The following is a 6,568-nucleotide window of genomic DNA, read 5'->3' on the forward strand; positions in this document are numbered from 1 at the left end:
TCTTGATGATTATTTTCCTGTAATATGCAGATGAACTCTTGCTCTTTTTTTACAACTACATAGCACTCCATTTATTTATATACAATTGGGTGGCGGGGCGCCTGGGTGGCAGAGCGGTTAAGCGTCTGCCTTCAGCTCAGGGCGTGATCCCGGCGTTCCGGGATCGAGCCCCACGTCAGGCTCTTCCGCNCCTCTGCTATGAGCCTGCTTCTTCCTCTCCCACTCCCCCTGCTTGTGTTCCCTCTCTCGCTAGCTGTCTCTATCTCTGTCAAATAAATAAATAAAAAAAAAATCTTTATATACAATTGGGTGGCTATCGTTTACTCTGACATATAATGCTGCAATGGCTGTCAAGTGCATGTGTCCGCAGAGCTGCAGGATATGGTTCTAGAGAAGGAATTGCTGGATCAAATAACATATGCATTTTAATTTTGAACTATACTGCCAAGTTCTCCTTCATGGAAATGTTACCAATGAAAACTTTCTCCAACAATGTATGAGGCTTTTTTTTTTTAAAGATTTTATTTGTTTATGTGACAGAGAGACAGCCAGCGAGAGAGGGAACACAGCAGGGGAGTGGGAGAGGAAGAAGCAGGCTCCCAGCGGAGGAGCCTGATGTGGGACTCGATCTCGGAACGCCGGGATCACGCCCTGAGCCGAAGGCAGATGCTTAACGACTGCGCCACCCAGGCGCCCCATATGAGGCTTTTTATACCATCACTCGTGTTGAGTATTATTAAGGATTTTGATCTTTAATTAATTTTATTTCAAATCAATATGGCTAAAAGAAAAAATAAAAATACTACAATAGTAAGGCAGGTATAGAGTGGTGAGATACAGCCCTCAAGTCTTTCAGATCCTTTACAACCTCCAAAGATAATCATGGTTAACAGCATTTTGCATATATTTTCAATGCATATATAAGCATAAAATTCTTTTGGGGGTTCTGGGTGGCTCAGTCGGTTAAGTGTCGACTGTTGTTCTCAGCTCAGGTCTCGATCTCAGGGTCATGAGTTCAAGCCCTACTTTGGGCTCCACACTTGGCATGGAGCCTACTTAAAAAAAAATTCTTTTGTACACAGTGTAAACACAATGTAATAGTACTCTGCAACTTTTCATTTGACAGTACATCATGGTAACATTCCAGTTAATACATATAATGCTGTTTCATTACTTTTTTTTTGGCTACCCAGTAGAATGTGTACCATGGTTTGTTTAACCTAGTCTGTACAGATGGAAGTTTAACATATTTTAGGGATTTTAATTGCATGCAGTGCTGCAAAGGATGGCTTTGTATGCATCCTTAATTTGTTGTTTGTTAATGCAAATACATTTCTAACAGTCAAAATATATGCGCATCTAAAATTTTGATAGTTCTTTTCAAGTTATCCTCTAAAAAGGTTGGATGCGATTCTTGAAATTAGATATCTTGCTTCCCTACATACTGTTGTCCTTTATTGTCACTACCTGTGAGCAGAATCTGCATTTGTTCACCTGATGTGAACTGGTGTGTGTTCTAATGGGAGGTGACACCGGGAAAGGAAACAATGTTTCCACTGTCTGGGGGATTCTCCCCAATTCGGAGACTTCTACAGAATGCTCAGTGTAACGAACTCAGTGTTTTTCAGATCTCTGGAGAGGCCTGCACTACAGTTGGCTGCCTAGAAGACGATGACGCTACTAAAGTTAACAGGGAGCTTTGTTACTTTTAAAATTTTGTACACAGAGGTTACCGTCCTACTAAAATGTTTCCCATATGTGTCCTCAATTCTTCATTGTGACTCAGAGTTGCTATTATAGCAAATGAATTGTCATGAATTTTGCATTATTGTGATCATCCTTAAACATCTTTTCATGCTGCCTAAACTCAGGAGACACAATTATTTACATATATTTTCAATCTATTTTAAAAGGATACGTACATGGTAATCCAGCAGCTCATTTATTCTCTGGTCTTGATAGGAAAGCTGGGCAAACATAATGCAATAGTTTGCTAGTTGATTGCAAGTATACAATGGAGTGAACTACAAAATAAATTACTTATTATAAAGATTTAAAGGTTGGCAGGCACGAAATCCAGAGAAGTTGTTGTTATTTTGCTTTCCCAGAGGTAAGCAAACTATTTATTGAGCATCTGTGCCTGACCTGTTTTATCTGTCAAATGATTTCCCTTTGTTTACTTTGGAACTTGTTTTCTTCCACCATTTTATAGGGAATAGCTAGATATTTAAAGCACCCCACTTCCTTGATTCTAGACTCGAAGGCATTGCTTGTGACAACTTCAAGGGGAAGTTAGTTATTTCAACACCAGGCCAGAGAATAGAGAGGAGACACAATTATAAAGTTTAATCACCTTGTTATGCCAGAGATGGGGGCAGCAATAAAATAGAGCCCACCAGAAGGCACATGTTGCTGGGATTCAGCTCAGTGAGAGGAATCTGGTAAGAACCAATGTTCCAGCAAAGTCAGGCATCAAGATCAAATGAGGTGAAGCAGGAGGACCTATGGCTTAAGTCTAAGGCAGTGGTTCCCAAGTTTGAGTGATCATAGAATTGTATGATGATCTTTGCGAAAAAACAGATTCCAAGGTCTCACTTTGAGATTCTAGTTGAGAAGTCCTGTGGGGGAGGGGCAGTGGGGGGAAGCTAGAAATATACATTTTCACAAATGATCCTACTGCAGAAAGTTTACCTACTGTGGCATGAGAGAGACAGTCAACAATGGGAGACTTGTTTCAGTCTAGGGGTCAGAGGTTTAACCAGAGCATCACTGGCAGGCCGGGCTGCCGTCCTCCACCTCTGGGCACAGGGTGCTGCTTCTGTTTCGTTTTATCTGCCTGGAAGATGTGAATTATACCTGTGCGTGAATCTGAGCTCTTGTGGAGAGAGAGATATAAATGTTAGGAGAGCCCTCATCTTACAGGAGACAAAAGTGGGGCCGAATTAATAGTTCTATTTTAGTTGTGCTACTGTCCTTTGACATTTGTGACTTGAATTCAGCTCTAACCTTGGACAGCTGGTATAGTGTTCGCTTTCACTCAGTTTTTCCCATTTAAGAAGCTATTTTGGCTTTACACTTAAATTCTTCCCACCCGAGCCTCCATTTGAACCGTTTCTATGTGTCTTCCTTTTTTTCCATTCTCTTCTGAATGCAAGTTGGTTTTCTCAGTAGGAATAGCAAACGATTTTAAATCAGACAACCTAACTACTAGCTTCCATGGGTCTGTGAATGACCTTAATCAGAGGATCTAAACTCAAATGCATCAAAAATTGAGGGGAAGGGGGTATGCAGGGAACAGAAGTGTGAATCAAAAAGGAGTTACTTCAAACTGACAAGCATATGACCTGCCTAAAAACATCAAAAATTCAAAACAAAGCACTGTGTTGTCAAAACAAAAGAGGTCTCCAGACCAAAGTCTGACAGCTGGCATTCTGTCTGCGCCCTTGACTTACTGCCTTTTATTGGTCAACCTGTAGCCCCCGTCTCAGTTGGTTGTGACTTCGTGGCAATACTACTGTAGTGACACTATAATAAAATGCTGTGTGCACATTAGAACACAATACGATACAACAGAAATTTGGGGATATATTGGGAAGAGCAGGAATAAGGAGGTGGGGAAGAGAGACGGGGAGAGAATATGTAAGCCATGTCACCTCCCTACTACCCACATGACCTTGAATAAGCTACAAAGCTTCTCTGAGCGTCTGCTTCATCTGTAAAATGGGGATAAGATATCTGTCTCAGGAGATTGTCTTAAGTAAGGTTTAAATGAGATAATTCTTATAAAACTTTATACATTGCTCGATACATAGTAGGCACTAAATAAAGTCCCTTAATTGATTTTATAGGACAGAATTTACTAAGAATATTCTGAAGAAGATGGGATTCTCTAGCACCAATACATATCTATTTTAACTTGGTGATAGGAAATATGATACAGAGCCCTGTCCAAGGCTAAGCTGGAAATGTCAGATACAGATTGCTCACAGCTGAGAACAAGGTCGACTACATCGTATGGCTACTAAATTCAGTCACACGACTACTGATTTTTTATTTAATGTGATTTTTTATTTAATGTAATTTATTTATTTCAGACAGAGAAAGAAAGAGAGAGGGAGAGAGTCCAAACCAGGCAGGGGAGGAGCAGAGGGAGAAGCAGGCTTCCTGCTGAGCAGGGAGCCCAATGGGGGACTGGATCCCAGGACGCTGGAATCAGGACCTGAGCCGAAGGCAGATGCTTAACCAACAGAGCCACCCAGGCAGCCCACTCCTAGTGATTTTTGTTTCTGTTTTCTTTTCCCTTTCTTCCTCACTTCTTGCCAAATCCATGAATGGTACCTACTTCGTTCCTTGAGTTTTCTGAACGGCAGTCCCTCCCAGAGGTTACGGAGTGAACCATTGCTCTGGGTTTGGTAACAGGGTAGGTGGAAGAAGTCAATTTCTCGAAGATGACAAACAGCAGGCTTCAAGGAGGGCTCAGCTGGGCACCTCACATCCTCCAAAATGCCCACACAGAAGAGCCAGTGCCGGATTTTTCCGAGAGAACAGAACATGAATTCCTCATCCTTGGAAGGTTCCTGCAGCCTTGTAGCGGGTGCATATCCAAATGAGTAGTGACCGGATCCATCCCTTTTTCGCCGATGTCCCATTTCCTCTCTTCCACACAGAGCCCTGTGCAAAAGGAGGTGAGCAGCAAGAGGGGGAAAAGAGCCGTGGGGGAAGAGATAGTTACTGAGCTATGATAAGATTATCTGAACTCGATTATCTGTAGGAGATTCAGCTTTCAGCCATAAATGAGGGAAAATTTGTTGGATTGGATTGGACGTACTGAAACGGGCACAAAAAGTGTTTTGGTCTCAGCAGGGGTGTGGGGTGGAGTACTACATGCGGTTTTAAAAACATAGCAAGCTTCAGGCAGCACATATCTGAGATTTTACTGTTGCGTTCATACTTGCCATGGGTATTCTCTGAGCAGTTTCCCCTGTTACGTTTTTATGTTTATGTTAGTCGCTCCCCTGTTTATTGTCCTAATCCCATTTAAATAGCTGCATGCAGGTTACAATGAGGGGACCCCAGCATGAGGCGCGGCCCCAGGACTCATTTCTGCTCGGAACCGCTTCATTTCTATGGTTATCACATCAGCAACCTTGACGTAATTCAGCTGAGAGTCCACGATATTGTCTGATTACCTAATGTGAATCAAGTACTGTACTACACTAATATTTGCATTTCTTCGCTCAAGAATAATAGTTATTGAGAGCCTGTTTTGTTCCAGATACGCTTCTAGGTGTTGGGAACACATCTTTGAACAGAACAAAGCCCCCACTCTTATAAGGTTTACTCTCCAGTGGAGGAATGCAGATCAAAAACCAACCAACCAACCAACCAACCAACCAACCAAGCAACCAAACAAACAAACAAACAAAAGTAGCTATCGTCTATGTCGGGGTAGAAGATGTGATCCAGAAAGGGAAGTGGCATTTGAGCAAGGACCAGAAACAAATGCTACATGAAGCCGTGTAAATACCCATGCAAGTGTTTAAGGTAGAGGCAACCGTTCTCCAGGAGCCCTGAGACAGACGCGTTTAAGAAACAGCATGGAGACCCATGTGGCTGAAGACGAAATAGTTGCTGGCAAGAAAGTAGATACCAGAAAGCTCCTCAGGGGCTAGATCGTGACTGATCATTGAAGGCTCTAGCAAGGATTGTGGATTTTATACTCCCCCCACCCCGAAACAGAAAGGCATTGGAGGGTTTGAATATAGAGCTGACATTTTAAAAAGATCATTGCTGCCGAGTGTGGAAACTGCGGATTGCGCAGACTATGCTATGATGGGCACTTGATCATTTTGTTTGCCTGTACAATGATAATGCACAAAATCAATCCATAGCCTTTGTTTTCATATTTATAAGGCAAAGCGTGCTTCAGTTATTATTCCATGGTATGATATGCCTCATGCGATGATATACCTTTGAAGACGCAGTGCTTGAAGGATTTGTTGTTGTTGTTGTTGTTGTAAGGGTGTCTTTAGCTGAAGTCTGTAAAATAGTCTAACCTACTTCAAAAAGCGTCATGACACTGAAATCTGGAACTGTTCCGCTCTACCCCTTTCGCTCTTTACATCTCAGAAACGCTCTAGCTGACCGGAGTCTGCTGAAATTAGGAAGTGGGGGTAAGTATCTTAGTTCAGGAGGTTCTCATTTAAAGTATTGTGACTTAAAAAAAATTGTATGTATAAAAACGGGGATGTTTTTCAAGTCTTATTAAGAAGTTTTGCTTGATGTCAAAAGTGACTAATAAATGAACAAGGCAGCTTGTTTCCCCATAATTATAAATTAAAGTCCCCCAGAGATGGGCAAAATCTCTTAGAAAAAAAGAAAATTGGGGCGCCTGGGTGGCACAGCGGTTAAGCGTCTGCCTTCGGCTCAGGGCGTGATCCCGGCGTTATGGGATCGAGCCCCATGTCAGGCTCCTCTGCTGTGAGCCTGCTTCTTCCTCTCCCTCTCCCCCTGCTTGTGTTCCCTCTCTCGCTGGCTGTCTCTATCTCTGTTGAGTAAATAAAATCTT

At 42.3% G+C, this 6,568-nt stretch overlaps 1 pseudogene; it reads right to left on the bottom strand.

Annotated features, from left to right (window-relative positions):
- LOC100472147 overlaps window positions 1-6,568 on the bottom strand; it is a 67,805-nt pseudogene that overhangs the window by 56,057 nt on the left and 5,180 nt on the right.

Source organism: Ailuropoda melanoleuca, chromosome 5 (genome assembly GCF_002007445.2).
Source record: "Ailuropoda melanoleuca isolate Jingjing chromosome 5, ASM200744v2, whole genome shotgun sequence".
Lineage (NCBI taxonomy): Eukaryota > Metazoa > Chordata > Mammalia > Carnivora > Ursidae > Ailuropoda > Ailuropoda melanoleuca.